The 9,923-nt window shown below is 48.5% G+C and overlaps 1 pseudogene; it reads left to right on the forward strand.

Annotated features, from left to right (window-relative positions):
* Positions 1-6,441: 6,441 nt before the first annotated feature.
* LOC101276698 (proteasome activator complex subunit 1-like) lies at positions 6,442-7,389 on the forward strand (annotated as a pseudogene).
* The last annotated feature ends 2,534 nt before the right edge of the window (positions 7,390-9,923 follow it).

The raw sequence follows: 9,923 nt of genomic DNA on the forward strand, positions 1-9,923 counted from the left end.
AAAGAGAAGACAGATCAACAGACTGTCCATTCAGTCAATGACGTATTATTCGGTGATTAAGAGAAATGAGCTATCAATCCACAAACTGGCATGCTGGCATGGAGGGATTTTTTTTTTTTTTCCCAGAGTTCTCTTGTTTACTTCTTTTTTTTTTTTTTTTTTTTTTTTTTTTGCGGTACACGGTCTTCTCACCACTGTGGCCTCTCCCGTTGCAGAGCGCAGGCTCCGGACACGCAGGCTCAGCGGCCATGGCTCACGGGCCCAGCCGCTCCGCGGCATGTGGGATCTTCCCGGACCGGGGCACGAACCCGCGTCCCCCGCATCGGCAGGCGGACTCTCAACCACTGCGCCACCAGGGAAGCCCTACTTCTTTAAAAAAAGAAAAAAATGATTGAAGTATAGTTGATTTACAACATCATGTAAGTTTCAGGTGTACAGCACAGCAATTCCGTTTCATATATATATGTATACATATATATTCTTTTTCAGATTCTTTTCTCTTACAAGTTATTACACAATACTGAGTAGAGCTCCCTGTGCTATACAGCAGGTCCTTGCTGGTGATCTATTTCATACACAGCAGTGTGTATATGCTAATTCCGTGGAGGAATCTTAAATGCATGGTACTAAGTGAAAGAAACCAGTCTGAAAAGGCCACACACTGTGTGACGCCAACTACGTGACATCCTGGAAGAGGCAAAACGATGGAGACAGTGAAAGATCAGTGGCCCCCAGGGGTTTGGGAGGAGGAGGGATGGATGTGAGGGGCGCAGAAGACGTTTAGGGCGGTGAGACTGTCCTGCATATGATACTATATGGTGCATGCATGTCACTATACATTTGTCTAAACCCATAGGATGTACAACACAATGAGTGAACCCTAATGTAAACTATGGACTTTAGTTAATAATAAAGTATCAACATTGGCTTATCCATTGTCACCAATGGACCACATCAATGCGAGATGTTATTAACAGGGGACACTGCCCGGGGTGTGGGTGGTTAGTTATGGGAACTCTGTATTTTCCAGTCAATTTTTCTATAAATCTAAAACTGTACTAAAAATACAGTCTATTTATGTTTTTCCTTAAAGTGAAGACATGCCCTGGAATTTCTTAGCGTCTCTGCACTGTGTTCTACAGGGAAGCTTGAGGCCACACGCTTGGGCCCTTCACTTTCTCGGCGTGTCCCTGCCTCGCAGCCCTGAAAAACCTCTCCAGGGAGACAGGAGTGTCGAGAAGTGGATGCCAGTTCTGTTCCCATGACTCCTCTCTTGGCCCTCCGTCCACAAGGAATCTGAGCGCCAGGCTGGCACCCAAGCACACTTCGGAAGCTTCAAGCCCCGACTCCACCAGGAGTTCAGGGACTGGAGTGAAAAACCAGCAGTTTCTGCCCAGTTCCCAGGGCCGAGTGGAGCAGGGGCTGTTTCTCTTTCCCTCGAGATGACTCGTCCCAGGATGAGAGCGAATCACAGGCGTTTGGTAACAGTGTTTCCCGCGTCCTCCGTGGCCATGGGGTTCTGCCGGGGGGTGCCTGGACTGTGCCCCTCAGCCAGTGCCCCAGCGGGCGGAACCTAGGGCTGACACTGACCGGTCCCTAGGCCACGGGCCGTCCCCTAGGGGCCAAACTCTGTACCAGGCAGGGGACGGACGTAGTGGGGAACAGATCTACCCCCAAGAGACTCGGCAGAAAGGATGAGTCCAGCAACGTGGTAAGTGCTATGCAGAAAAAGTGTTTTGCAAGAAGGGTGTCTACGGCCATGCCTGAAGGCTCAGCAGGAAGTAGCCAGACCCAGGGGCGGGGGAAGAGAGGGAAGCTCTCCCCGCCGCAGACACTGCCAGGCCGGCCCGCAGACGCCCCCTGCAGCCCTCAGGACGCCAGGTGGCGCTCTCTCAGTGCACCCGTTCCCCAGCTAAGCTTGGACATCCCAGCAGCACCCGGGGGCACAGCGGGCGAGGACCCTGCTTCACACGCCGGTAGTACTTATGTCACTCCAGGGATCTTCCACGGATTATTCTTCAAGGGACCATTTCCAAAGCCCTTTGGGGCAGTTACGCTGTAGAGTAGGCCTGTGGACCAGTATACCCATTCATAATAACATTTAACAGCTCTAACTCATCTCATCACATAGTATCACAGCCAGGAGGGATCTCTGGAAGCCTTCATCCTTTCTAATGCTGAGGAACGGAAGCCCCGAGGGCTAAGTCTGGTTAGGGCTTTCCCTACTCCACAGAGCTATTTCTTGGAAGCAAGGCGAGAAGAGCAGAGGAATCTTGGCGAGCTATCACCTCATTTGGGTGCCTCCGACCTAAGCAACGTTGTATTTATCACATCAAGGGCACAAATCCTCTGTTCTGAGATAAACCAGTAGATTGCCATGTACATACACGACCCCGACTGTTCTCAGAATCCACCCCCATTCCTGAGTTATCTGGCAAAGAGCACAGGTGCGGAGACTTTGCGGGGCGCGTGACATCCCCCCATTTCCCAGAAGAGAGCCTGCAGATCAGTGGTTCCCAGTGCAGCCCTAGATAGGTAGTCAGTGGCTTTGCCACGTGGCCGGAGTGCGAACACAGCTGAGAAAGAATACGTGTCATCGATGCTGGGGGTGAGTTGATGGTTGGCAGCAACTCCAAGCAAAAGTGTCGGTAGAAGGCAGGTCTAAACAGTGTCTCCAAGACAAAAAAACCACCACCAACACCAACCAAAAAAATACCCTGTCATTTTAAAATACAAGCTTTCCAATTTCAAACTTTTCAATCGGTTTCAAAATTGTGAAGAAGAGAAGCTCTGTTTTGCTGTGTGTCTTCGTGCGCCAGTCTTGGTGTCACTAAGGTACTATTTTGTCTGTAAACTGCGCGGGCTCTTGTTGCTGAAGGTGTTTTATCTGTGCTGGTTCTATAGCAACATTCAGAAAGAAATCCCACAGCGTGGGGAGCCGCAGGGCTGGCGTCTCACACGCCTGTGACTCCGGGGCCGCAGGGGCCCCAGCCAGTCGCGCCTCTCAAGTTACAGCTGCAGGGTGGCTGTAGCACTGACGTCACCACCCAGATCAGCAGGGACTTTTCTCAGAGTAAAGAGTGAAGCGAATGGAACATGCAATTGTTCTAAGTGAGAGGGTTTAGACCAGATTTGCAAACAGGTGTGTGTGCAACCCAGATCGGCCCTCAGGTGTCAGCTGAGTCCCATTCTCCGCCTCTGTGAGCCCTTCCTGAATGGTGACTGTGAACGTTTTGGGGGAGGACGGGGGCTAAGAGGACGGCTGAGCCGCAGGGAGGGTGGCAAGAGGATCCTGACGACCAGACTCGGGGTTGGTGCCGTCCTCCCTCCTCCTCTGGGACACAGATGGGTGGTGGCCATCCTTCTGCTTGTCCAGCTGTGCAGCTCATTCTGTGTGTCAGTTCAGATCATACCTCTGGGAGAACATCCCTACCCCGAAAGCCCCCTGCGAGTCCCAAACCCTTCATCCAGGATGGCGATGTCACGCGGGGTCTGTTTCCTGCCTGTCCCACCACAGCTGAGTCCTGGAGAGCAGAGGTCAGCCCTGCAACTCTGTGTCCCCAAGCCCGGCAAGGTGCCTGCCACATGCCAGCTATTCATCAAACATGGATAAACAACAAGATCCTGCTGTGTAGCACAGAAAACTATATTCAATATCCTGTGATAATGGAAAAGAATATTAAAAAAGTAATGCATATATATGTACAACGAATCCCTTTGCTGTACAGCAGAAATTAACACAACATTGTTTTTTTCTATTTTTTTTTATTGGAGTAAAATTGCTTTACAATGTTGTGTTAGTTTCTGCCGTACAATGAAGTGAATCAGCTGTATGTATACCTATATCCCCTCCCTCTTGGACCTCTCTACCACCCTCCCCCCATCTAGGTCTAGAAAAATGGTACAGATGAACCTATGTGTAGGGCAGGAATAGAGACGTAGATGTAGAGAATGGACGTGTGGACACGGGGGGGAAGGGGAGGGTGGGACGAACTGGGAGATTAGGTTTGACATAAATACACCACCATGTGTAAAATAGAAAGCTAGTGGGGACCTGCTGTGTAGCGCAGGGAGCTCAGCCCGGTGCTCTGTGAACACAACATTGTAAATCAACTATACTTCAATTAAAAAAAAAAAGTATTTGAGATGAACAAGAGCCCGGGAGTCATTCAGCAGGATGGGGATGCTGACTTCCAGCTTGTGGCCCCCATCCCTGCTCTCACCACCCCCACCCCCCCAGCTAAGCACCAATTCCTGGACTACAGGAAGTAGACCTCACACATCATGGTGGCTTTCTTGTCTCCACGCTTAGGCTAATCATGCCTGCACACTCTTCCTGTTTTCTCTGAAATGGCTCTTGTCTTCCATAATTATATATTTTTAAAGTACTTCCTGTGCCTTTGTTCTATTGGTTTGCTTAATTATAAAAAGAGGCTGCCTTTTTTAGATTGAGTTATATATTAGCCTATTGTACTATCAAGTTACGTAACAGATATTATTTGAAACTTAACGGAAATATTGCACGTCATCCCTGCCCCAAATTTCATGATATATCAAAAACTGGTTGCTCAGGTTAATTGATCCACAGTATAGTTAATCCATTCAAGACCAGGGCACTCATTTTTCCTTTGATTGCTCATGAAAATGTCTTTTATTTTAGTGTCTGCCCTGCCAGACACGGATATGTTATGCTACAGCCACTAAGGGAAGTTATCGTGGAAGAATATTTAATGACAATAGAAAAAGCTGGCCTTACGTCGTATATAAAATAAGAAAGCGTGTTAGAACCTCTATTACATTATGATCCCAAATGTGAAAAAATTTGGGAAAATCATCTCTGGTTGGTACATAGGGATGATTTTCATTTTCTTCTGTATGTTTCTCTGGATTGGGGAGTTTTCTGTGATGAACAGAAATTTCCTTGTAACAAGGGGGAGAAAAGTTTTAAAAATCTTTGGCATTTTGGAAACTTAAGCTCTTCATTTCCTTGAATATCTAGAGAATGAGGAGTCCTTAATTCACAGAAAGACCAGAAGATTCTGCTACTCTCCAGGGGTACTGGAAACCTCCACTGAAACTCTAGGTTTATGGCAGGTGGGAGGTCATCAGTATTAAAGGTTGCGAAGCTGGATTTGGGAAGGACAAGAGCATTCTAAACTAATAAGTCTTCAACAAGCAGGAGAAGCCATATACATCTTCAACCCATGGGCCCAGAGGAGTGTCATTTGGGGAGCTCATACGTTCGGGTACATCTAGGAGATCAGCCCTCCAGGAGCAATCACTGGGTCTTATCATGGAATATCATGCCTTCCGTGGTGACCCGATGTAACAGCGCATAGGGTTGCCCAAGGAAGGGCCGCACCGAACGATACAGCTGATCAGTGGAATAGGATGACGCAAGACTGACGTGAGATAGACCGTCCCATCACATCTGCCAGCTCGAGATGCTTTTAGAAATAACGTTTCCTAAAAGGAAAAAAGAACCCTTCCATGTGTCTACTCCATAAACCAGGCATTTTACATACAGCTTTCTGTTTAATGTCTGTAGAATAAATCACATCTTCATTATACAGATGAGAACGCTGAGACCCAGGGAGGTAATAGCCCAAGAGCCAGGAAGTGGCAAGAGTTATAACCCACACCTGGGTCTCCAGATCCCATCCAATCCCACGCTTCCCCACCATCTGGCACCCCATCAGCAACGAGATAAGTCGGCCGCACCCCCTTGAACGGGCCCATGTCTCCCAGCTTCAGTTTCTGCCTATAACATGAGGTGAGTGAGTGAAGTGGACTTTGAGGTCTCTTTAGCCTTTGCATTTTATGCTTCTTGAATGATTTTACTCATATACTAGAGTGACAGCTTAACACAGTTTTTAATGAAACGCTACATTCCTTTTGGCATTAACTTCACGTGGTCCCATGAGCAAAGCACAGCAAAGTAAAGACCGGTTATAGGTTCAGATGATAGAGGATTCCAGAAAGCCTAGGATTAGAATTGCATTTCCAGAGGCCTGTGCTCCCCTCCCTGAACAAGACCAAAATGTTGGTGAAATTGAATCACTGCCTGTAGTTTGAAAGTGAGTTTCTGAGGAGTACATTTAATTATGCATTTATAGCGCGCTCTCTCTCCCGTTCCAAGTTTCACACGATATACACCGTTTGGGATACACACGTTAACTTTTCATCATGTTGGAATTCTAATTTCCTCCAAGTCTTTGAAACAAGATTCCAAAATGGCAAATGGAATTCCTTCCATCTTTACTTCAATACTAAACTGTGATTGAAATACACGTTTCCGAGTTGAAAGACGGGCGGCGCCGGGGAGGCGGGGCGCCGGGGCGCCGGACACGGGTCTCTCGACTCCTAGCCTCTCTCCCGTCTGCGCCCCCCCGGCCTCCTCCAGAACCCCAACTCCCCAGGAGGGCCACGCGGGAAGGAGAGCGAGTGCTGCTTTCGCTTTCCCTTCCCCGTGCCCAGTCCTGACTCCGCGGGCGGCGCTAGACCCCCGCCCCGGCCATGGCCACGCTCAGGGTCCTGCCCGAAGCCCAAGCCAAGGTGGCTGTGTTCCGTGAAGACCCATGTGGTAAGACAGAGACCCGCTCGGGAGCTATTTCTCCAAGAAGATTTCTGAGTTGGATGCATTTTTAAAGGAACCAGCTCTCAATGAAGCCAACCTGAACCATCTGAAGGCCCCCTGGACATCCCAGGGCCTGATCCACTCAAGGAGAAAGAAAAGGAGCAGCGGAAGAAACAGCAGGAGAAGGAATACGAGGAGGAAAAGAAGAAAGAGGAAGATGACGACAGAGGTGCTCTTTGTGGCCCCGCGAACTGCAACGAGAAGGTCCTCCTGCAGCGCCTGAAGCCTGACAGCAAGGATGTCACCGAGAAGCTCAACCTGGTCACCACCTGGTTGCAGCTGCAGATCCCTCGGATTGAGGATGGGAAAAATTAGGCATGGCTGTCCAGGAGGAGGTGTTTGAGCGATGACCACCCTCCACAGCAAGCCGGAAGGCTTCCACACTCAGACCTCCGAATATTGCTCTGAGCGCTCTGACGCCGTGACCACAGCAGCTGAGCAGCCCCACGTGGGTGATTATCGGCGACGGGGGCACCAGCTGGATGAGGCAGAGTCCTGGGATATCCGGCTGACGGTCATGGAGATCTGCGAGGCTTATACTGTGTTCTACGACAGCATCCTGAAGAACTTCGAGAAGCTCAGGAAGCCCAGGGGAGAAACAAAGGGAATGATCTATTGGCCTCCTCTCATATTCTGTGACGGGTCCAGCAGGGACCTTCCTGACGTTTACAGGGGACTCCAGACTTTTCCCACCTTCTGTCTGTTGAGATTTCTCCCTCACCTTGCCTCCCAGGCACAATAAATATAGTCATACCATTGCACAACAAAAAAAAAAAAAAAAGGAAGAAACTTGTCCAAGCACATAAGAACAAATATTTTCAGTACCTTGTAAGGGTCTGAGTGTGTAAGGTGACTGCAAATCAAAGCCGGTTAACGGACTCAGCGCTTCAGACAACGAGCCACAGGGAGCTGCGGCGGGTCTTTTGTTGTTCAGGTTACACTTGGACCCAGGTTCGTCTGCTCGTAATCATTAACATCTAGAAAGAAGAGTACATTGTTTTATAACATCTGTATTGGAGTATAATTGCTTTACAATGCTGTGTTAGCTTCTGCTGTATAACAAAGTGAATCAGCTATATGTATACATATATCCCCATATCCCCTCCCTCTTGTGTCTCCTCCCACCCTCCCTATCCCACCCCTCTAGGTGGACACAAAGCGCCGAGCTGATCTCCCTGTGCTATGCGGCTGCTTCCCACTAGCTATCTATTTTACATTTGGGAATGTGTATAAGTTCACGCCACTCTCTCACTTCGTCCCAGCTTCCCCTTCCTCTTCCCTGTGTCCTCAAGTCCATTCTCTACGTCTGCGTCTTTATTCCTGTCCTGCCCCTAAGAAGACTACATTTGAATGCAAAAAATGTTAGAATTTCACATGTTTTTTATCCAATGGTCAAAGTGGGAAATTACGTCCATAATTTTTTATGAATGTTTTGATGCCTGTGAAGGCATACAACTTAACTAATGGCTGAGAATTGTTGAGACACAGAGGTTATCTGAATAAACACTATGAAGAAGGGTATTTAGACTTCCTCTGCGTTCAAAGGTGGGCCTGGGGTGCCTGGTGGCTGAAGTCTCTGATGGCAGCTGGCGACCAGAAGATTCGGCCTGAGGACCAAGGAAGCCTCAGTTTCTGAGCTCAGAAGGGGGCAGGCAGTTCTGCTGCCACGCAGCCATTGGGTTTTCACTGGTTCTGACACGGATTTGGAGTCATGTGAGCACAGACGCGTTACTTACATTCTGAGTCTCTGCCTCTGTGAAGGCGGATGAGGGGCTCCGCTTCTCTGTGAGATGGTGGTGAGGCTGGCAGGAGACTGTGCAGGTGGCAGCCCAGGTGACAGGCCAGCTCAGGGCTGGGTACGGGCCGGGTATCCACTGAAAGTTGGCATCCACGAAGAGGGAGAGGAGTGTGGGTGGGGCTCCCTCTCCCGGGGAGTGGAGGAGGGGCTGGGGAGGGGCGCCTTACGCGGAAAGCCTCGCCGCTCAGAGGGAGACCCGGGGCGGGCATCAGCCACCGTGGTGCTTCTTCCCTCCTGGGATTGGCTCGCAACATGGCCTTTTCTCTCTTTTTCTCGAGCGTCCGTCATTGGACGGCTCTTGCCAACAGCTCATTCTAACCTCGAAAGTAACTCTCACTTGCGTTTTCTCTCGGGGGCTGTTCTTGGTTCCTGCGTTTGCAGGAACCCCAGATTCATAGACGTGTATCTCCATCTACCGCTGGTCCAAGGTGCCATCTCTGCCTTGGTCTGCACAGGGGTCACGTGTGGGCTGGCAAAGCTTGAGAGCGAGAGTGGCCTGGTGCTGCGGTTTAGCACAGGCCTTGGGACCTGAGGCAGCTGAGAAGCTGGTTGACCAGGAGGCCACGCAGGAGAACAGGGCAGGGGGTAGACCTCGGGGAGCAGTGCGCTCCGATGACAAGCGAGGGGGCCTGGTGAGTCTCACGGCCACTGTCACCAAATTGCAATGTCATCGCTTTTCTCCCAAATTTGGTCACAGTCTTCCCTGATTGGATGGTTAATCTTTGATAGACAGCAAGCAACTCTGAATAATCTTGTAATTTATAAATACGAAATAACACCATATAATACCAAAGATGCTCTTTTGGAGGAGGAAAAAGATAAAATAACTTTAAAAAATATTATTTAATAGCCTCAGAGTGGAACAGAGTGCAAGGCCCACCATCCGTAGAACAGTTTTGTCATCGGCTTAGAAAGTGGATGGAAAGAATTTTGGTAAAGATATACAATCCTACAATGTTCATGAGGCCCCTTTGCAAAATTCCACTTTTAAACAGATGTTGATTAATCTGTAGGCAGCCGTAAAATAAGAATTTATGAGTTTAAAAAGTTAATTATCTTAGAGCATCCAAAGCTGTCACCCTTAACCTATTTCTTCTGTGGACCAGCAAATGCACACGGACAATTTGTTTTCCTGACCATTTGTACCATAATTTTACTTTCAGTGAAAGACTATGTCTGAATTAAAGGCTTACCCGGCAAAAATAAAGCTTGCCTATATATGATTTTACGGATGGTTCCATCACTGATATTCCTGGCTATTAATACTTCCCCATTGATTTAGGCCATGGGTGAGGGTGTTATTTAGAACCTGAAATATTACACAACAGTTTCAAAGGAAATATAATTATATGATCCATTATCCAGGGAGTGGGCCAGAGTTTTAATCTCATAACATCGAAGAAATAATTTTTAATATTATGTATGCCTGGGATTCTGTTAAACTATAACTTTCAGAGCCTTGTTTCTGTTGCATCAACAAATGAGGAA

The sequence above is a fragment of the Orcinus orca genome, chromosome 18, assembly GCF_937001465.1.
Source record: "Orcinus orca chromosome 18, mOrcOrc1.1, whole genome shotgun sequence".
In the NCBI taxonomy this organism is placed as follows: Eukaryota; Metazoa; Chordata; class Mammalia; order Artiodactyla; family Delphinidae; genus Orcinus; species Orcinus orca.